The 20689-nt window shown below is 46.0% G+C and overlaps 2 non-coding genes and 36 pseudogenes across 2 annotated transcripts; all 38 read right to left on the bottom strand.

The window, feature by feature from the left end:
- Positions 1-738: 738 nt before the first annotated feature.
- Positions 739-857, bottom strand: LOC148251935 (5S ribosomal RNA; annotated as a pseudogene).
- Positions 858-1415: 558 nt separating this feature from the next.
- On the bottom strand, positions 1416-1534 carry LOC148251934 (5S ribosomal RNA; annotated as a pseudogene).
- Positions 1535-1739: 205 nt separating this feature from the next.
- Positions 1740-1858, bottom strand: LOC148251933 (5S ribosomal RNA; annotated as a pseudogene).
- A 206-nt stretch (positions 1859-2064) lies between these two features.
- LOC148251932 (5S ribosomal RNA) lies at positions 2065-2183 on the bottom strand (annotated as a pseudogene).
- A 560-nt stretch (positions 2184-2743) lies between these two features.
- Positions 2744-2861, bottom strand: LOC148251931 (5S ribosomal RNA; annotated as a pseudogene).
- An 861-nt stretch (positions 2862-3722) lies between these two features.
- LOC148251930 (5S ribosomal RNA) lies at positions 3723-3841 on the bottom strand (annotated as a pseudogene).
- A 531-nt stretch (positions 3842-4372) lies between these two features.
- On the bottom strand, positions 4373-4491 carry LOC148251929 (5S ribosomal RNA; annotated as a pseudogene).
- Positions 4492-5051: 560 nt separating this feature from the next.
- On the bottom strand, positions 5052-5170 carry LOC148251928 (5S ribosomal RNA; annotated as a pseudogene).
- A 206-nt stretch (positions 5171-5376) lies between these two features.
- On the bottom strand, positions 5377-5495 carry LOC148251927 (5S ribosomal RNA; annotated as a pseudogene).
- Positions 5496-5701: 206 nt separating this feature from the next.
- LOC148251926 (5S ribosomal RNA) lies at positions 5702-5820 on the bottom strand. The gene has a single exon (XR_015815537.1). It is a non-coding gene; the product is annotated as a 5S ribosomal RNA (ribosomal RNA).
- Positions 5821-6661: 841 nt separating this feature from the next.
- On the bottom strand, positions 6662-6780 carry LOC148251925 (5S ribosomal RNA). Its single transcript, XR_015814461.1, has one exon. It is a non-coding gene; the product is annotated as a 5S ribosomal RNA (ribosomal RNA).
- Positions 6781-7333: 553 nt separating this feature from the next.
- LOC148251924 (5S ribosomal RNA) lies at positions 7334-7452 on the bottom strand (annotated as a pseudogene).
- Positions 7453-7983: 531 nt separating this feature from the next.
- On the bottom strand, positions 7984-8102 carry LOC148251923 (5S ribosomal RNA; annotated as a pseudogene).
- Positions 8103-8657: 555 nt separating this feature from the next.
- LOC148251922 (5S ribosomal RNA) lies at positions 8658-8776 on the bottom strand (annotated as a pseudogene).
- Positions 8777-9337: 561 nt separating this feature from the next.
- On the bottom strand, positions 9338-9456 carry LOC148251921 (5S ribosomal RNA; annotated as a pseudogene).
- A 204-nt stretch (positions 9457-9660) lies between these two features.
- On the bottom strand, positions 9661-9780 carry LOC148251920 (5S ribosomal RNA; annotated as a pseudogene).
- A 204-nt stretch (positions 9781-9984) lies between these two features.
- On the bottom strand, positions 9985-10103 carry LOC148251919 (5S ribosomal RNA; annotated as a pseudogene).
- An 842-nt stretch (positions 10104-10945) lies between these two features.
- Positions 10946-11064, bottom strand: LOC148251918 (5S ribosomal RNA; annotated as a pseudogene).
- Positions 11065-11267: 203 nt separating this feature from the next.
- LOC148251917 (5S ribosomal RNA) lies at positions 11268-11386 on the bottom strand (annotated as a pseudogene).
- A 560-nt stretch (positions 11387-11946) lies between these two features.
- LOC148251916 (5S ribosomal RNA) lies at positions 11947-12065 on the bottom strand (annotated as a pseudogene).
- A 205-nt stretch (positions 12066-12270) lies between these two features.
- Positions 12271-12389, bottom strand: LOC148251915 (5S ribosomal RNA; annotated as a pseudogene).
- Positions 12390-12596: 207 nt separating this feature from the next.
- LOC148251914 (5S ribosomal RNA) lies at positions 12597-12715 on the bottom strand (annotated as a pseudogene).
- Positions 12716-12919: 204 nt separating this feature from the next.
- On the bottom strand, positions 12920-13038 carry LOC148251913 (5S ribosomal RNA; annotated as a pseudogene).
- Positions 13039-13925: 887 nt separating this feature from the next.
- LOC148251912 (5S ribosomal RNA) lies at positions 13926-14044 on the bottom strand (annotated as a pseudogene).
- A 561-nt stretch (positions 14045-14605) lies between these two features.
- LOC148251911 (5S ribosomal RNA) lies at positions 14606-14724 on the bottom strand (annotated as a pseudogene).
- Positions 14725-14929: 205 nt separating this feature from the next.
- On the bottom strand, positions 14930-15048 carry LOC148251910 (5S ribosomal RNA; annotated as a pseudogene).
- A 207-nt stretch (positions 15049-15255) lies between these two features.
- LOC148251909 (5S ribosomal RNA) lies at positions 15256-15374 on the bottom strand (annotated as a pseudogene).
- A 553-nt stretch (positions 15375-15927) lies between these two features.
- LOC148251908 (5S ribosomal RNA) lies at positions 15928-16046 on the bottom strand (annotated as a pseudogene).
- A 206-nt stretch (positions 16047-16252) lies between these two features.
- Positions 16253-16371, bottom strand: LOC148251907 (5S ribosomal RNA; annotated as a pseudogene).
- A 562-nt stretch (positions 16372-16933) lies between these two features.
- On the bottom strand, positions 16934-17052 carry LOC148251906 (5S ribosomal RNA; annotated as a pseudogene).
- Positions 17053-17582: 530 nt separating this feature from the next.
- Positions 17583-17701, bottom strand: LOC148251905 (5S ribosomal RNA; annotated as a pseudogene).
- A 561-nt stretch (positions 17702-18262) lies between these two features.
- On the bottom strand, positions 18263-18381 carry LOC148251904 (5S ribosomal RNA; annotated as a pseudogene).
- Positions 18382-18588: 207 nt separating this feature from the next.
- LOC148251903 (5S ribosomal RNA) lies at positions 18589-18707 on the bottom strand (annotated as a pseudogene).
- Positions 18708-18913: 206 nt separating this feature from the next.
- On the bottom strand, positions 18914-19032 carry LOC148251902 (5S ribosomal RNA; annotated as a pseudogene).
- A 205-nt stretch (positions 19033-19237) lies between these two features.
- Positions 19238-19356, bottom strand: LOC148251901 (5S ribosomal RNA; annotated as a pseudogene).
- A 206-nt stretch (positions 19357-19562) lies between these two features.
- LOC148251900 (5S ribosomal RNA) lies at positions 19563-19680 on the bottom strand (annotated as a pseudogene).
- A 206-nt stretch (positions 19681-19886) lies between these two features.
- On the bottom strand, positions 19887-20005 carry LOC148251899 (5S ribosomal RNA; annotated as a pseudogene).
- A 560-nt stretch (positions 20006-20565) lies between these two features.
- LOC148251898 (5S ribosomal RNA) lies at positions 20566-20679 on the bottom strand (annotated as a pseudogene).
- Between the last annotated feature and the right edge of the window lie 10 nt (positions 20680-20689).

The following is a 20689-nucleotide window of genomic DNA, read 5'->3' as shown; positions in this document are numbered from 1 at the left end:
CAAGTAAAATACCCCGGCACCGTGACTCACCTTTACTAATGAATTAGTGGTTCATAATTCCATTCGCGCGTAACGTCGAAAGACCCATCCGAAAAAAAATTGGTGCAACAAGAGGACATCCCAGGTGGTCGACAATCCGAGTACTACTCTCGCCCAAGCACACTTAACTATGGAGTTTTGATGGGATCCGGTGCATTAGTGCTGGTATGATCGCTCCTGTTTCATTTGGCACTGCAAATACATATCTCTTCCCCCTCCCATCATTTGTTTCCTTGTGCGTTCACACTGCACCTCTCCTTCTCGTTCTAATATTGATTAAAATGCCCATGCTTCTTGACTCACCTTTTCGAATGAACCAGCGGTTCATAATTCCATTCGCGCGTAACGTCGAACGACCCATCCGAAAAAAAAATTGGTGCAACACGAGAACTCCATAGGAGGTCACCCATCCGAGTACTACTCTCGCCCAAGTACACTTAACCGCGGAATTCTGATAGAATCCGTTGAATTAGTGCTGGTGTGATCGCTCATGTTTTATTCTGTGCTGCAAATACATACACTCGTTCTCCTTCCATCCCCCCTCCCATCATTTGGTTCCTTGTGCGTGCAATCTGCATCACTCCTTCTCGATCTAATATCAAGTAAGATGCCCCGGCACCGTGACTCACCTTTGCAAATGAACCAGCAGTTCATAATTCCATTCGCGTGTAACGTCGAATGACCCATCGAAAAAAAAAATGGGTGCAACACGAAGACTTCCCAGGAGATCACCCATCTGAGTACTACTCTCGCCCAAGCACACTTAACTGCGAAGTTTTGATGGGATCCGGTGCATTAGTGCTGGCATGATCGCAACTGTTTAATTTCGCGCTGCAAATACATACACTCCTCCTTTCTTCCCCCACCCATCATTTGTTTCCTTGTGCGTGCGCACTGCACCTCCCGTTCTCGTTCTAATATCAAGTAAAATGCCACGGCGCCGTGACTCACATTGGCGAATAAACCAACAGATTATAATTCAAGTCGCGCGTAACGTCGAAAGAATCATCTGCAAAAAAATAGGTGCAACACGAGGACTCCCCAATAAAATTGGTGAAATATAAGGATTTCGCAGGAGGTCACCAATCCTAGTACTACTCTTGCCCAAGCACCCTTAACTGTAGAGTTCTGATAGAATCCGTTGTATTAGTGCTGGTATGATCGCTCATGTTTCATTCTGTGCTGCAAATACATACACTCTTTCTCCTTCCATCCCCCATCCCGTCATTTGGTTCCTTGTGCATACACTCTGCATCTCTCATTCTCATTCTAATATCAAGTAAAAAGCCCAGGCATCGTGACTAACCTTTGCAAATGAACCAGCGGTTTCATAATTCCGTTCGCGCGTAACATCGAACGACCCATCCGAAAAAAAATGGGTACAACACGAGGACTTTCCAGGAGGTCACCCATCCGAGTACTACTCTCGCCGAAGCACACTTAACTGCAGAGTTCTGATGGGATCTGGTGCATAAGTGCTGGTATGATCGTACATGTTTCATTTCGCGCTGCAAATAAATACACTCCTTCTCCTTTCTTCCCCCTTCCGTCATTTGTTTCCTGGTGCGTTCACGCTTCACCTATCCTTCTCGTTCTAATATCAGTAAAAATGCCCCTGCGTCTTGACTCACATTTGCGTATAAACCAGCGGACCATAATTCTAGTCACGCGTAACGCCGAATGACCCATCTGAAAAAAAAAGGGTGCAACACGAGAACTTCCCAGGAGGTAACTCATCCTCGTACTACTTTCGCCAAAGCACACTTAACTGCGGAGTACTGATGGGATCCGGTGCATTTGTACTGGTATGATCGCACCTGTTTCGTTTTGTGCTGAAAATACATACACTCCTTCTCCTTCCCTCCGCCCTCCCATCATTTGTTTCCTTGTGTGTTCACACTACACCTCTCCTTCTCGTTCTAATATCGATTAAAATGCCCTTGCTTCTTGACTCACATTTGTGTATAAACCAGATGACCATAGTTCCAGTCGCGCATAACGTCGAACGACCCGTCTGAAAGAAAATTGGTGCGACACGAGGACTTCCCAGGATGTCACCCATCTGAGTACTACTCTCGCCCAAGCACACTTAACTGCGGAGTTCTGATAGGATCTGGTGCATTAGTGCTGGTATGATCGCACCTGTTTAATTTTGCCCTGTAAATACATACACTCCTTCTCCTTTCCTCCCCCTCCCGTCATTTGTTTCCTTGTGCGTGCGCACTGCACCTCCCGTTCTCGTTCTAATATCAAGTAAAATGCCACGGCGCCGTGACTCACATTTACGAATAAACCTGCGAACCATAATTCAAGTCGCGCGTAACGTCGAAAGAATCATCTGCCAAAAAATCGGTGCAACACGAGAACTTTCCAAGAAAATGGGTGAAATATAAGGACTTCGCAGGAGGTCACCCATCCTCGTACTACTCTCGCCCAAGCACCCTTAACTTACGGAGTTATGATAGAATCTGTTGCATTAGTTCTGATATGATCGCTAATGTTTCATTCTGCGCTGCAAATACATACACTCTTTCTCCTTCCATCCCCCCTCCCATCATTTGGTTCCTTGTGCGTGCACACTGCATCGCTCCTTCTCATTCTAATATCAAGTAAAATGCCCCGGTACCGTGACTCACATTTGCAAATGAACCAGCGGTTCATAATTCCATTTGCGCGTAACGTTGAACGACCCATCCGAAAAAAATGGGTGCAACACGAGGACTTCGAGGAGTACAGCCATCCAAGTACTACTCTCGCCCAAGCACACTTAACTGCGGAGTTCTTATGGGATCTGGTGCATTAGTGCTGGCATGATCGCACCTGTTTCATTTCGCGCTACAAATACATACACTCCATCTCCTTTCTTCCCCCTCCCGTCATTTGTTTCCTTGTGCGTGCGCATTGCACCTCCCGTTCTCGTTCTAATATCAAGTAAAATACCACGGTGCCGTGACTCACATTAGCGAATAAACCTGCAGACCATAATTCAAGTCGCGCGTAACGTCAAAAGAATCATCTGCAAGAAATTGGGTGCAACACGAGGACTTCCCAAGAAAATGGGTGAAATATAAGGACTTCGCGGGAGGTCACCCATCCTAGTACTGCTCTTGCCCAAGCATCCTTAACTGCGGAGTTCTGATAAAATCCGTTGCATTAGTGCTGGTACGATCGCACCTGTTTAATTTCGCGCTGCAAATACATATACTCCTTCTCCTTTCTTCCCACTCCTGTCATTTGTTTCCTTGTGCGTGCGCACTGCATCTCCCGTTCTCGTTCTAATATCAAGTAAAATGCAACGGCATCGTGACTCATATTTGCGAATAAACCTGCGGACCATAATTCAAGTCGCGCGTAACATCGAAAGAATCATCTGCACAAAAATGGGTGCAACACGAGTACTTCCCATGAAAACGAATGAAATATAAGGACTTCGCAGGAGGTCACCCATCCTAGTACTCCTCTCGCCCAAGCACCCTTAACTGCGGAGTTCTGATGGGATCTGATGCATTTGTACTACTCTCCCCCCTCCGATCATTTGTTTCCTTGTGTGTTCACACTGCACCTCTTCTTCTCGTTCTAATATTGATTAAAATGCCCCTACTTCTTGAGACACATTTGCGTATAAACCAACGGACCATAGTTCCAGTCGCGCGAAACGTCAAACGACCCACCTGAAAAAAAAATGGGTGCAACACGAGAACTTCCCAGGAGGTAACCCATCCTTGTACTACTTTCACAAAAGCACACTTAACTGCGGAGTTCTGATGGGATCCGATGCATTTGTGCTGGTATGATCGCACCTGTTTCATTTCATGCTGAAAATACATACAGTCCTTCCCCTTTCCTCCCCCCTCCCGTCATTTGTTTCCTTGTGCGTTCACACTGGACCTCTCATTCTCGTTCGAATATCGATTACAATGCCCCTGCTTTTTGACTCATATTTGTGTATAAACCAGCGGACCATAGTTCTAGTCGTGCGTAACGTCGAACGACCCGTCTAAAAAAAATTGGTGAATCACGAGGACTTCGCAGGAGGTCACCCATCCTAGTACTACTCTTGCCCAAGCACCCTTAACTTGTGGAGTTTTGAAAGAATCCGTTGCATTAGTGCTGGTATGATCGCTCATGTTTCATTCTGCGCTACAAATACATACACTCTTTCTCCTTCCATCCCACCTCCCTTCATTTGTTTCATTGTGCGTGCACTCTGCATCTCTCCTTCTCGTTCTAATATCAAGTAAAATACCCCAGCACCGTGACTCACCTTTGCGAATGAACAAGCAATTCATAATTCCATTCCCGCGTAACGTCGAATGACCCATCCGAAAAAAAATGGGCGCAATACGAGGACTTCCCAAGAGGTCACCCATCCGAGTACTACTCTCGCCCAAGCACACTCAACTGCGGAGTCTTTATGGGATCCGGTGCATAAGTGCTGGTATGATTGCACCTGTTTAATTTTGCGCTGCAAATACAAACACTCCTTCTCCTTTCTTCCCCCTCGCGTCATTTATTTCCTTGTGCGTGCGCACTGCTCCTCCCGTTCTCATTATAATATCAAGTAAAATGCCATGGTGCCGTGACCCATATTTGCGAATAAACCTGCGGACCATAATTCAAGTTGCGCGTAACGTCGAAAGAATCATCTGTAAAAAAATGGGTGCAACACGAGGACTTCCCAAGAAAATGGTTGTAATATAAGGACTTCGCAGGAGGTCACCCATCCTAGTACTACTCTCGCCCAAGCACCCTTAACTGCGGAGTTTTGATAGAATCTGTTGCATTAATGCTAGTATGATCCCTCATGTTTCATTCTGCGCTGCAAATACATACACTCTTTCTCCATGCATCCCCCCTCCCGTCATTTGTTTCCTTGTGCGTGCACTCTGCATCTCTCCTTCTCATTCTAATATCAAGTAAAATGCACCGGCACCGTGACACACCTTTGCGAATGAACCAGTGGTTCATAATTCCATTCGCGCGTAACGTCGAACGACCCATCCGAAAAAAAATGGGCGCAACACGAGGACTTCTGAGGAGGTCACCTATCCGAGTACTACTCTCGCCCAAGCACACTTAACTACAGAGTTCTGATAGGATCTGATGCATTAGTGCCGATATGATAGCAACCGTCTCATTTCGCACTGTAAATACATACACTCCTTCTCCTTTCTTCCCCCTTCCGTCAATTGTTTCTTGGTGCGTTCACACTTCACATCTCCTTCTCGTTCTAATATCAATTAAAATACCCTTGCGTCTTGACTCACATATTCGTATAAACCAGCGGATCATAGTTCCAGTCGCGCGTAACGTCGAACAACCCATCTGAAAAAAAAATGGGTGCAACACGAGAGCTTCCCAGGTGGTAACCCATCCTTTTACTACTTTCGCCAAAGCACACTTAACTGCAGAGTTCTGATGGGATCCGGTGCATTTACGTTGGTATGATCGCACCTGTTTCATTTCGTGCTGAAAATACATACACTCCTTCTCCTTCCCTCCCCCCTCCCATCATTTGTTTCCTTGTGCACTCACACTGCACCTCTCCTTCTCGTTCTAATATCAATTAAAATGCCCCTGCTTCTTGACTCACATTTGCGTATAAACCAGCGGACCATAGTTCCAGTCGCGCGTTACCTCGAACGACCCGTCTGAAAAAAAATTGGTGCGACACGAGGACTTCCCAAGAGGTCACCCATCCGAGTACTAGTCTCGCCCAAGCACACTTAACTGCGGAGTTCTAATGGGATCCGTTGCATTAGTGCTGGTATGATCGCACCTATTTAATTTCGCGCTGCAAATACATACTCTCATTCTCCTTTCTTCCCCCTCCCGTTCACTTTATAATATCAAGGAAAATGCCATGGCGCCGTGACAAAAAATTGTGAATAAACCTGCGGACCATAATTCAAGTCGTGTGTAACGTAGAAAGAATCATCTGCAAAAAAATTGAGGCAACACGAGGACTTCCCAAGAAAATGGGTGAAATTTAAGGACTTCGCAGGAGGTCACCCATCCTAGAACTACTCTCGCCCAAGCACCTTTAACTGCGGAGTTCTGATAGAATCCGTTGCATTAGTGCTGGTATGATCCCTCATGTTTCATTCTGCGCTGCAAATACATACACTCTTTCTCCTTCCATCCCCCCTCCCGTCATTTGTTTCCTTGTGCGTGCACTCTGCATCTCTCATTCTCGTTCTAATATCAAGTAAAATGCCCTGGCACCGTGAGTCACCTTTGCGAATGAACCAGCGGTTCATAATTCCATTCGCGCGTAACATCGAACGACCCATCCGAAAAAAAATGGTGCAAGATGAGGACTTCCCAGGAGGTCACCCATCCGAGTACTACTCTCGCCCAAGCACACTTAACAGCGGAGTTCAAATCTGGTGCATTAGTGCTAGCGTGATTGCACCTGTTTCATTTCGCGCTGCAAATACATACACTCCTTCTCCTTTCTTCCCCCTCCCGTCATTTGTTTCCTGGTGCGTTCACACTGCACCTCTCCTTCTCGTTCTAATATCGATTAAAATGCCCCTGCTTCATGACTCACATTTGCGTATAAACCAGCGGACCATAGTTCTAGTCGCGCCAAACGTTAAACGACCCGTCTGAAAAAAAATTGGTGCGACACGAGGACTTCCCAGGAGGTCACCCATCCAAGTACTACTCTCACCCACGCACACTTAACTGCGGAGTTCAGATGGGATCCGGTGCATTAGTGCTGGTATGATCGCACCTGTTTAATTTCGCGCTGCAAATACATACACTCCTCTTTTCTTCCCCCTCCCGTCATTTATTTCCTTGTGCATGCGCAATGCACCTCTTGTTCTCGTTCTAATATCAAGTAAAATGTCACGGCGTCGTGACTCACATTAGTGAATAAACTTGCGGACCATAATTCAAGTCGCGCGTACTGTTGAAAGAATCATTTACAAGAAAATGGGTGAATCACGAGAACTTCCGAAGAAAATGGGTGAAATATAAGGACTTCGCAGGAGGTCACCCATCTAGTACTACTCTCGCCCAAGCACCCTTAACCGCGGAGTTCTGATAGAATCTGTTGCATTTGTTCAGGTATGATCGCTCATGTTTCGCTTTGTGCTGCAAATACATACACTCTTTCTCCTTCCATCCCCCCTCCCGTCATTTATTTCCTTGTGCGTGCACTCTGCATCTCTCCTTCTCGTTCTAATATCAAGTAAAATGCACCGGCACCATGACTCACTTTTGCGAATGAACCAGCGGTTCATAATTCCATTCGTGCATAACGTCGAACGACGCATAAAAAAAATGGGTGCAACACGAGGACTTCTAGGGAGGTCACCCATTCGAGTACTACTCTCGCCCAAGCACACTTAACTGCGTAGTTCTGATGGGATTCGGTGCATTAGTGCTGACATGATCGCACTTGTTTCATTTCGCGCTGCAAATACATACACTCCTTCTCCTTTCTTCCCCCTCCCGTCATTTGTTTCCTGGTGCATTCACACTTCACCTCTCCTTCTCGTTCTAAAATCAATTAAAATGCCCCTGCGTCTTGACTCACATTTGCGTATAAACCAGCAGACCATAGTTCCAGTCGCGCGTAATGTCGAACGACCCATCTGAAAAAAAAAATTTGTGCAAAACGAGAACTTCCCAGGAGGTAACCCATCCTTGTACTACTTTCGCCAAAGTACACTTAACTGTAGAGTTCTGATGGGATCCGGTTCCTTTGGGCTGGTTTGATCGCACCTGTTTCATTTCGTGCTGAAAATACATACACTCCTTCTCCTTCCCGCCCCCTCCCATCATTTGTTTATTTGTGCGTTCACACTGCACCTCTCTTTCTCGTTCTAATATCGATTAAAATGTCCCTTCTTCTTGACTCACATTTACGTATAAACTAGAAGACCATAGCTCCAGTCGCGCGTAACGTCGAACGACCCGTCTGAAAATAAATTGGTGTGACACGAGGACTTCACAGGAGGACACCCATCCGAGTACTACTCTCGCCCAAGCACACTTAACTGCGGAGTTCTAATGGCATCCGGTGCATTGGTGCTGGTATGATCACGCCTGTTTAATTTCGCGCTGCAAATACAAACACTCCTTCTCCTTTCTTCCCCCTCAGATCATTTGTTTCCCTGTGCGTGCGCACTGCACCTCCCGTTCTCATTCAAATATCAAGTAAAATTCCACGGCGCCGTGACTCACATTTGCGATTAAACCTGCGGATCATAATTTAAGTCGCGCATAACGTCGAAAGAATCATCTGCAAAAAAAATGCGTGCAACACTAGGACTTCCCAAGAAAATGGGTGAAATATAAGGACTTCGAAGGAGGTCACCTATCCTAGTACTACTCTTGCCCAAGCACCCTTAACTTGCGGAGTTCTGATAGAATCCATTGAATTAGTTCTGGTATGATTGCTCATGTTTCATTCTGCACTGCAAATACATACACTCATTCTCCTTCCATCCCCCCTCCCGTCATTTGTTTCCTTGTGCGGACATCTCTGATTCTCGTTCTAATATCAAGTAAAATGCCCCGGCACCGTGACTTACCTTTGCGAATAAACCAGCGGATCATAATTCTATTCGCGCGTAACGTCGAACGACCCATCGGAAAAAAAATGGGTGCAACACAAGGACTTCTCAATAGGTCACCCATCCGAGTACTACTCTCGCCCAAGCACACTTAACTGCAGAGTTTTGATGGGATCCGGTGCATTAGTGCTGGCATGATCGCAACTGTTTAATTTCACGCTGCAAATACATACACTCCTTCTCCTTTCTTCCCCCACCCGTCATTTGTTTCCTTGTGCGTGCGCACTGCACCTCCCGTTCTCGTTCTAATATCAAGTAAAATACCACGGCGCCGTGACTCAAATTTGTGAATAAACTTGCGGACCATAACTAATGTCGCGCGTAACGTCAAAAGAATCATCTGCAAAAAAATAGGTGCAACACGAGAACTTCCCAAGAAAATGGGTGAAATATAAGGACTTCGCAGCAGGTCACCCATCCTAGTACTACTTTCGCCCAAGCACCCTTAACTTGCGGAGTTCTGATAGAATCTGTTGCATTAGTGGTGGTATGATCGCTCAAGTTTCATTCTGCGCTACAAATACAAACACTCTTTCTCCTTCCATCACCCCTCCCGTAATTTGTTTCCTTGTGCGTGCACTCTGTATCTCTCATTCTCGTTCTAATATCTAGTAAAATGCCCCGACACCGTGACTCACCTTTGCGAATGAACTAGCGGTTCATAATTCTATTCGCACGTAACGTCGAACGACCCATCCGAAAAAAAATAGGTGCATCACGAGGACTTCCCAGGAGGTCACCCATCCGAGTAATACTCTCGCCCAAGCAAACTTAACTGCAGAGTTCTGATAGGATCCAGTGCATTAGTGCTGGTATGATCGCACCTGTTTCATTTCGTGCTGCTAATACATACACTCCTCCTTTCTTCCCCCTCCCGTCATTTGTTTCCTGGTGCGTTCACACTTCACCTTTCCTTCTCTTTCTAATATCAATTAAAATGCTCCTGCGTCTTGACTCACATTTGCGTATAAACCAGCGGACCATATTTCCACTCAGGCGTAACGTCGAACGACCCGTCTGAAAAAGAAAATGGATGCAACACGAGAACTTCCCTAGGAGGTAACCCATCCTTGTACTACTTTCGCCAAAGCACACTTAACTACGGAGTTCTGATGGGATCCGGTGCATTTTTGCTGGTATGATCGCACCTGTTTCATTTCCGGCTGAAAATACATAGACTCATTCTCTTTCCCTCCCCCCCCATCATTTGTTTCCTTGTGCATTCACACTGTACCTCTCATTCTCGTTCTAATATCGATTAAAATGCCCCTGCTTTTTTACTCACATTTGCCTATAAACCAGCGGACCAAAATTCCAGTCGCGTGTAACGTCGAACGAATCGTCTGAAAGAAAATTGGTGGGACACGAGGACTTCCCAGGAGGTCACCCATCCGAGTACTACTCTCGCCCAAGCACACTTAACTACGGAGTTCTGATGCGATCCAGTGCATTAGTGCTGGTATCATCGCATCTGTCTAATTTCGCGCTGCAAATACATACACCCCCTCTCATTTCTTCCCCCTCCCGTCATTTGTTTCCTTGTGCGTGCGCACTGCACCTCCCGTTCTCGTTCAAATATCAAGTAAAATGCCACGACGCCGTTACTCAAATTTGCGTATAAACCTGCGGACCTTAATTCAAGTCTTGCGTAACGTCGAAAGAATCATCTGCAAAAAAATGGGTGCAACACGATCACTTCCCAAGAAAATGGGTGAAATATAAGGAATTCGCAGGAGGTCACCCATCCTAGTACTACTCTCGCCCAAGCATTCTTAACTGCGGAGTTCTGATAGAATCCGTTGCATTAGTGCTGGTATGTTCGCTCACGTTTCATTCTGCGCTGCAAAAACATACACTCTTTCTCCTTCAATCCCCCCTCCCGTCATTTATTTCCTTGTGCGTGCACTCTGCATCTCTCCTACTCGTTCTAATATCAAGTAAAATTTCCAGGCACTGTGACTCACCTTTGCAAATGAACCAGCGGTTCATAATTCTATTCGCGTGTAACGTCGAATGACCCATCCGAAAAAAAATGGGTGCCACAAGAGGACTTTGCAGGAGGTCACCCATCCGAGTACTACTCTCGCGCAAGCACACTTAACTTCGGAGTTCTTATGGTATCCGCTGCAAATACATACACTCCTATTCTTTCTTCCCCCTCCCGTTATTTGTTTCCTGGTGCGTTCACACTTCACCTCACCATCTCGTTCTAATATCAATTAAAATGCCCCTGCGTCATGACTCACATTTACGTATAAACCAGCGGACCATAGTTCCAGTCGCGCGTAACATCGAACGACCCATCTGAAAAAAAAAGGGTGCAATACGAGAACTTCCCAGGAGGTAACCCATCCTTGTACTACTTTCGCCAAAGCACAATTAACTACGGATATATGATGGGATCCGGTGCATTTGTGCTGGTGTGATCGCACCTGTTTCATTTCGTGCCGAAAATACATACACTCCTCCTTTCCTCTCCCCTCCCATCATTTGTTTCCTTGTGCGTTGACACTGCACCTCTCCTTCTCGTTCTAATATCGATTAAAATGCCCCTGCTCCTTGACTCACATTTGCGTATAAACCAGTGGACCATAGTTCCAGTCGCGCGTAACGTCGAACGACCCGTCTGAAAAAAAATTGGTGCGACACGAGGACTTCCCAGGAGGTCACCCATCCGACTATTACTCTTGCCCAAACACACTTAACTGCAGAGTACTGATGGGATCCGGTGCATTAGTGCTGGTATGATCGCAACTGTTTAATTTCGCACTACAAATATATACACTCCTTCTCCTTTCTTCCCCCTCCCGTCATTTGTTTTCTTGTGCGTGCGCACTACACCTATCGTTCTCGTTCTAATATCAAGTAAAATGCCGCGGCGCCGTGACTCACATTTGGGAATAAACCTGCGGACCATAATTCAAGTCGCGCGTAACCTCGAAAGAATCATCTACAAAAAAATTGGAGCAACACGAGGACTTCCCAAGAAAATGGGTAAAATATAAGGACTTCGCAGGACGTCACCCATCCTATTACTACTCTCGCCCAAGCACCCTTAACTACGGAATTTTGATGGGATCCAGTGCATTAGTGCTGGTATGATAGCACCTGTTTCTTTTCGTGCTGAAAATACATACACTCCTTCTCCTTCCCTCCCCCTCCCATCATTTGTTTGCTTGTGCGTTCACATTGCACCTCTCCTTCTCATTCTAATATCGATTAAAATGCCCCAGCTTCTTGACTCACATTTGTGTATAAACCAGTGGACCCTAATTCCAGTCGCATGTAACTTCGAACGACCCTGTCTGAAAAAAAATTAGTGCGACGCGAGGACTTCCCAGCAGGTCACCCATCTGAGTACTACTCTAGCCCAAGCACACTTAACTACGAAGTTCTAAAGGGAACCGGTGCATTAGTGCTGGTATGATCGCAGCAATTTAATTTCGTGCAGCAAATACATAAACTCCTTCTCCTTTCTTCCCCCTCCCGTCATTTGTTTCCTTGTGCTTGCACTTTTCATCTCTCCTTCTCGGTCTAATATCAAGTAAAATGCCTCGGCACCGTGACTCACCTTTGCGAATGAACCAGCGGTTCATAATTTCATTCACGCGTAGTGTCGAATGACCCATCCGAAAAAAAATAGGTGCAACACGAGAACTTCCCAGGAGGTCACCCATTCGAGTACTACTCTCGCCAAAGCACACTTAAGTGTGGAGTTCTGATGGGATCCAGTGCATTAGTGCTGGTATAAGGGCACCTGTTTAAATTTGTGCTGCAAATACATACACTCCTTTTCCTTCCTTCCCCCTCCCGTCGTTTGTTTCCTGGTGCGTTCACACTTCACCTCTAATTCTCATTCTAATATCAATTAAAATGCCCCTCCGTCTTGACTCACATTTGCGTATAAACTAGCGGACCATAGTTCCAGTCGCACTTAACGTCGAACGGCCCATCTAAAAAAAGAAATGGGTGCGACACGAGAACTTCCCAGGAGGTAACCCATCGGAGTACTACTTTCGCCCAAACACCCTTACCTGCGGAGTTCTGATAGAATCCATTGCATTAGTGCTGGTATGATCGCACCTGTTTCATTTCGTGCCGAAAATACATACACTCCTTCTCCTTCCCTCCCCCTCCCATCATTTGTTTCCTTGTGCGTTCACACTGCACCTCTCCTTCTAATTCTAATATCGATTAAAAGTCCCCAGCTTCTTTACTCACATTTGCGTATAAACAAGCGGACCATAGTTCCAGTCGCGCGTAACGTCGAACGACCCGTCTGAAAAAAATTGGTGCGACACGAGGACTTCCCGGGAGGTCGCCCATCCGAGTACTATTCTCGCCCAAGCACAGTTAACTGCTGAGTTCTGAAGGGATCCAGTGCATTAGTGCTGGTATGACGGCACCAATTTAATTTTGCGCTGCAAATACATACACTCCTTCTCCTTTCTTCCCCCTCCCGTCATTTGTTTCCTTGTGCGTGCGCACTGCACCTCCCGTTCTCATTCTAATATCAAGTAAAATGCAACGGCGCCGTGACTCACATTTGCGAAAAAACCTGCTGACCATAATTCAAGTCGTGCGTAACGTCGAAAGAATCATCTGCAAAAAAATGGGTGCAACATGAGCACTTCCCAAGAAAATGGGTGAAATATAAGGACTTCGCAGGAGGTCACCCATCCTTGTACTACTCTCGCCCACGCACCCTTAATTTGCGGAGTTCTGATAGAATCCGTTGCATTAGTGCTGGTATGATCGCTCATGCTTCATTCTGCGCTGCAAATACATACACTCTTTCTCCTTCCATCCCCTCTCCCGTCATATGTTTCCTTGTGTGTGCACTCTGCATCACTCCTTCTTGTTCTAATATCAAATAAAATGCCCCGGCACCGTGACTCACCTTTGCGAATGAACCAGCGGTTCATAATTCCATTCGCGCGAAACGTCGAACGACCCATCCGAAAAAAAATGGGTGAAATATAAGGACTTCGCAGGAGGTCACCCATCCTTGTACTACTCTCGCCCACGCACCCTTAACTTGCGGAGTTCTGATAGAATCCGTTGCATTAGTGCTGGTATGATCGCTCATGCTTCATTCTGCGCTGCAAATACATACACTCTTTCTCCTTCCATCCCCTCTCCCGTCATATGTTTCCTTGTGTGTGCACTCTGCATCACTCCTTCTTGTTCTAATATCAAATAAAATGCCCCGGCACCGTGACTCACCTTTGCGAATGAACCAGCGGTTCATAATTCCATTCGCGCGAAACGTCGAACGACCCATCCGAAAAAAAATGGGTGCAACACAAGGACTTACCAGGAGGTCACCCATCCGAGTAGTACTCTCGCCCAAGCACACTTAACTGCGGAGTTCTGATGGGATCCGGTGCATTAGAGCCGGTATGATCGCACCTATGTCAATTCGCGCTGCAAATACATAAACTCCTTCTCCTTTCTTCCCCCTCCCGCCATTTGTTTCCTTGTGCGTGCGCACTGCACCTCCCGTTCTCGTTCTAATATCACGTAAAATGTCACGACGCCGTGACTCACATTTGTGAATAAACCTGCGGACCATAATTCAAGTCGCGCGTAACGTCGAAAGAATCATCTGCAAAAAAATGGTTGCAACACAAGGACTTCCCAAGAAAATGGGTGAAATATAAGGACTTCGCAGGAGGTCACCCATCCTAGTATAACTCCTGCCCAAGCACCCCTAACTTGCGGAGTTCTGATAGAATCCGTTGCACTAGTGCTGGTATGATCGCTCATGTTTCATTCTGTGCTGTAAATACATACACTCTTTCTCGTTCCATCCCCCCTCCCGTCATTTGTTTCCTTGTGCGTGCACTCTGCATCTCTCCTTCTCGTTCTAATATCAAGTAAAATGCCCCGGCAACGTGACTCACCTTTGCGAATAAACCAGCGGTTCATAATTCCATTCGCGCGTAACGTTGAACAACCCACCCAAAAAAAAATTGGTGCAACACGAGGACTTCCGAGGAGGTCACCCATCCGAGTACTACTCTCGCCCAAGCACACTTAACTGTGGAGTTCTTATGGGATTCGGTGCATAAGTGCTAGTATGATCGCACCTCTTTCATTTCGCGCTACAAATACAAACACTCCTTCTCCTTTCTTCTCCCTCCCGTCATTTGTTTCCTGGAGTGTTCACACTTCACCTCTCCTTCTCATTCTAATATCAATTAAAATGCCCCTATGTCTTGACTCACATTTTCGTATAAACCAGAGAACCACAGTTCCAATCGCGCGTAACGTTGAACAACCCATCTGAAAAAAAATGCGTGCAACACGAGAACTTCCCAGGAGGTAACCCTTCCTTGTACTACTTTTGCCAAAGCACGCTTAACTGCGGAGTTCTGATGGGATCCGGTGCATTTGTGCTGGTATCATCGCACCTGTTTCATTTCGTGCTGAAAATAGAAAGACTCCTTCTCCTTCCCTCCCCCCCTCCTATCATTTGTTTCCTTGTGCGTTCACACTGCACCTCTCCTTCTCGTTCTAATATCAATTAAAATATCTCTACTTCTTGACTCACATTTGCGTATAAACCAGCGGACCATAGCTCCAGTCGCGCGTAACGTCGAACCACCCGTCTGAAAAAAAATTGGTGCGACACGAGGACTTCCCAGGAGGTCACCCATCCGAGTACTAGTCTCGCCCAAACACACTTAATTGCGGAGTTCTGATGGGATCCGGTGCATTAGTGCTAGTATGATCGCAATTGTTTAATTTCGCGCTGCAAATACGTACACTCCATCTCCTTTCTTCCCCCTCCCATCATTTATTTCCTTGTGCGTGCACACTGCACCTCCTGTTCTCGTTCTAATATCAAGTAAAATGCCACGGCGCCGTGACTCACATTTGCGAACAAACCTGCGAACCATAATTCAAGTCGCACATAATGTCGAATGAATCTTCTGCAAAAAAATGGGTACACCACGAGGACTTCCCAAGAAAATGGGTGAAATACAAGGACTTCGCAGGAGGTCACCCATCCTAGTACTACTCTCGCCCAAGTACGATTACCTGCGGAGTTCTGATAGAATCTGTTGCATTAACGCTGGTATGATCGCTCATGTTTCATTTTGCGCTGCAAATACATACACTCTTTCTCCTTCCATCCCCTCTCCCATCATTTGTTTCCATGTGCGGACATCTCTCCTTCTCGTTCTAATATCAAGTAAAATGCCACGGCACCGTGGCTCACCTATGCGAATGAACCAGCCGTTCATAATTCCATTCGCGCGTAACGTCGAACGACCCATCGGATTAAAAATGGGTGCAACACGAGGACTTCCCAGGAGATCGCCCATCCGAGTACTACACTCGCCCAAGCACACTTAACTACGGAGTTCTGATGGGATCCGGTGTATTAGTGTTGGTATGATCGCACCTGTTTCATTTCGCGCTGCAAATACATACAATCCTTCTCCTTTCTTCCCCCTCCCGTCATTTGTTTCCTTTTGCGTTCACACTTCACCTCTCTTTCTCGTTCTAATATCAATTAAAATGCCCCTGCGTCTTGACTCACATTTTCGTATAAACCAGCAGACCATAGTTCCATTCGCGCGTAACGTCGAATGGCCCATCTGAAAAAAAAAAGGGTGCAACACGAGAACTTCTCAGGAGGTAACCCATCCTTGTACTACTTTCGCCAAAGCACACTTAACTGCGGAGTTCTGATGGAATCCGGTGCATTTGTGCTGGTATGATCGCACCTGATTCATTTCATGCAAAAAATACATACACTCCTTCTCCTTCCCTCCCCCCTCCCATCATTTATTTCCTTGTGCGTTCACACTGCACCTCTCCTTCTCGTTCTAATATTGATTAAAATGCCCCTCCATCTTGACTCACATTTGCGTATAAACCAGCAGACCATAGTTCCAGTCGTGCGCAATGTCGAACGACCCGTCTGAAAAAAAATTGGTGCGACACGAGTACTTCCCAAGAAAATGGGTGAAATATAAGGACTTCCCAGGAGATCGCGCATCCGAGTACTACTCTCGCCCAAGCACCCATAACTTGCGGAGTTCTGATAGAATCCGTTGCATTAGTGCTGGTATGATCGCTCATGTTTCATTCTGCGCTGCAAATTCATACACTCTTTCTCCTTCAATTCCCCCTCCTGTCATTTGTTTCCTTGTACGTGCACTCTGCATCTCTCTTTCTCGTTCTAATATTAAGTAAAATACCCCGACACCGTGATTCACCTTTGTGAATTAACCAGCGGTTCATAATTTCATTCGCGTGTAACGTCAAACGACCCATCCGAAAAAAAATTGGTGCAACAAGAGGACTTTCTAGGAGGACACCCATCCGAGTACTAATCTCGTCAAAGCACACTTAACTGCGAAGTTCTGATGGGATCCAGTGCATTAGTGCTGGTATGATCGCACCTGCTTATTTTCACGCTGCAAATCCATACATTCCTTCTCCTTTCTTCCCCCTCCCGTCATTTGTTCCTTGGTGCGTTCACACTTCACCTATCCTTCTCGTTCTAATATCAATTAAAATGCCCAGTGTCTTGACTCACATTTGCGTATAAACCAGCGGACCATAGTTTTAGTCGTGCGTAACGTCGAACGACCCATCTTAAAAAAAAATGGGTGCAACACTAGAACTTTCCAAGAGGTAACCCATCTTCGTACTACTTTCTCCAAAGCACATTAACTATGGAGTACTGATGGGATCCGGTGCATTTGTGCTGGTATGATTGCACCTGTTTCATTTCGTGCTGAAAATACATACACTCCTTCTCTTTCCCTCCCCCCTCCCATCATTTGTTTCCTTGTGCGTTCACACTGCACCTCTCCTTCTCGTTTTAATATCGATTAAAATGCCCCTGCATGATGACTCACAAATGCGTATAAACCAGCGGACCATAGTTCCAGTCGCGCGTAACGTCGAACGACCTGTCTGAAAAAAAAATTGGTGCGACACGAGGACTTCCCAGGAGGTAACCCATCCGAGTACTACTCCCACCCAAGCACACTTAATTGCGGAATTCTGATGGGATCCGGTGCATTAGTGCTGGTATGATCGCACCTGTTTAATTTTGCACTGCAAATACATACATTCCTTCTCCTTTCTTCCCCCTCCTGTCATTTGTTTCCTTATGCGTGCGCACTGCAACTCCCGTTTTCGTTCAAATATCAAGTAAAATGCCACGGCGCCGTGACTCACATTTGCGAATAAACCTGCAAAACATAATTCAAGTCGCGCGCAACGTCGAAAGAATCATCTGCAAAAAAATGGGTGCAACACGAGAACATCCCAAGAAAATGGGTGAAATGTAAGCACTTCGCAGCAGGTCACCCATCCTAGAACTACTCTCGCCCAAGCAACCTTAACTTGGGGAGTTCTGATAGAATCCGTTGCATTACTTCTGGTATGATCGCTCATGTTTCATTCTGCGCTGCAAATATATACACTCTTTCTCCTTCCATCCCACCTCCCGTCATTTGTTTCCTTGTGCGTGCACTCTGCATCTCTCCTTTTCGTTTTAATATCAAGTAAAATGCTCCGGCACCGTGACTCACCTTTGCGAATGAACCAGCGGTTCATAATTCCATTCGTGCGTAACGTCGAACGACCCATCCGAAAAAAAATGGGTGCAACACGAGGACTTCCCAAGAGGTCACCCATCCGAGTACTACTCTCGCCCAAGCACACTTATTTGCAGAGTTCTGATGGAAACCGGTGCATTAGTGCTGGTATGATCACACCTGTATCATTTAGCGCTTCAAATACATACACTCCTTCTCCTTTCTTCCCTCTCCCGTCATTTGTTTCCTGGTGCATTCACACTTCACCTCTTCTTCTCGTTCTAATATCGATTAATATACCCCTGCTTCTTGACTCACATTTGCGTATAAACTAGTGGACCATAGTTCTAGTCGTGCGTAACGTCGAACGACCCATCTGAAAAGAAAAATGAGTGCAACACGAGAACTTACCAGGAGGTAACTCATCCTTGTACTACTTTCGCCAAAGCACACTTAACTGCGGAGTTCTGATGGGATCTGGTGCATTTGTGCTGGTATGATCGCACCTGTTTCATTTCGTGCTGAAAATACATACACTCCTTCTCCTTCCCTCCCCCCTCCCATCATTTGTTTCCTTGTGCGTTCACACTGCACCTCTCCTTCTCGTTCTAATATCGATTAAAATACTCTTGTTTCTTGACTCACATTTGCGTATAAACAAGCAGACCATAGTTCCAGTGATGCATAACGTCGAACAACCCGTCTGAAAAAAAATTGGTGCGACACGAGGGCTTCCCAAGAGGTCACCCATCCGAGTACTACTCTCACCCAAGTAAACTTAACTGCGGAGTTCTGATGGGATCTAGTGAATTAGTGCTGGTATGATCGCACCTGTTTAATTTCGCGATTCAAATACATACACTCTTTGTTCTTTCTTCCCCTCCCGTCATTTGTCTCCTAGTGCGTTCAAACTTCACCTCCCATTCTCGTTCTAATATCAATTAAAATACCCCTGCGTCTTGACTAACATTTGCGTATAAACCAGCGGATCATAGTTCCAGTCGCGCGTAAAGTCGAACGACCCATCTGAAAAAAAAATGGGTGCAACACGAGAACTTCCCAGGAGGTAAGCCATCCTTGTACTACTTTCGCCAAAGCACACTTAACTGCGGAGTTCTGATGGGATCCGGTGCATTTGTGCTGGTATAATCGCACCTGTTTCATTTCGTGCTGAAAATGCATACACTCATTCTCCTTCTCTCCCCCCTCCCATCATTTGTTTCCTTATGCGTTCACACTGCACCTCTCCTTCTCGTTCTAATATCGATTAAAATGCCCCTGCATCTTGACTCACATTTGCGTATAAACCAGCGGACCATAGTTCTAGTCGCGCGCAACGTCGAATGATCCGTCTGAAAAAAAATTGGTGCGACACGAGGACTCCCTATGAAGTCACCCATCCGAGTACTACTCTCGCCCAAGCACACTTAACTGCGGAGTTCTGATGGGATCGGTGCATTAGTGATGGTATGATCGTACCTGTTTCATTTCGCGCTGCAAATAAATACACTCCTTCTATTTTTTTCTCCCTCCCGTAATTTGTTTCCTGGTGCGTTCACGCTTCACCTCTCCTTCTCGTTCTAATATCAGTAAAAATGCCCCTGCGTCTTAACTCACATTTGCGTATAAACCAGCGGACCATAGTTCCAGTCGCGCGTAACGTCGAATGACCCATCTGAAAAAAAAATGGGTGCAACACGAGAACTTCCCAGGAGGTAACCCATCCTTGTACTACTTTTGCCAAAGCACACTTAACTGCAGAGTACTGATGGGATCCGGTGCATTAGTGTTAGTATGATCGCACCTATTTAATTTCCCGCTGCAAATACATACACTCCTTCTCCTTTCTTCCCCCTCCCGTCATTTGTTTCCTTGTGCGTGCTCACTGCACCTCCCGTTCTCGTTCTAATATCAAGTAAAATGCCATGGCGCCGTGACTCACATTTGCGAATAAACCTGCGGACCATAATTAAAGTCGCGCGTAACATTGAAAGAATCATATGCAAAAAAAAGTGTGCAACACGAGGACTTCCCAATAAAATGGGTGAAATATAAGTACTTCGAAAGAGGTCAGCCATCTTAGTTCTACTCTCGCCCAAGCACCCTTAACTGCGTAGTTCTGATAGAATCCGTTGCATTAGTGCTGGTATGATCCCTCATGTTCCATTTTGCGCTGCAAATACATACACTCTTTCTCCTTCCATCCCCCCTCCCGTCATTTGTTTCCTTGTGCGTGCACTCTGCATCTCTCCTTCTCGTTCTAAAATCAAGTAAAATGACCTAGCACCGTGACTCACCTTTGCGAATGAACCAGGGGTTTATAATTCAATTCGTGCGTAACGTCGAACGACCCATCTGAAAAAAAATGGGTGCAACACGAGAACTTCCCAGGAGGTCACCCATCCGAGTACTACTCTCGCCCAAACACACTTAACTGCGGAGTTCAGATCTGGTACATTAGTGCTGGTATGATCGCACCTGTTCCATTTC

This window comes from Carica papaya, chromosome 8 (genome assembly GCF_054855325.1).
Source record: "Carica papaya isolate Zhongbai chromosome 8, ASM5485532v1, whole genome shotgun sequence".
NCBI classification, from domain to species: domain Eukaryota; kingdom Viridiplantae; phylum Streptophyta; class Magnoliopsida; order Brassicales; family Caricaceae; genus Carica; species Carica papaya.
The sequence above is the reverse complement of the archived record's forward strand: the minus strand, read 5'-3'. Positions and strand labels throughout refer to the sequence as shown.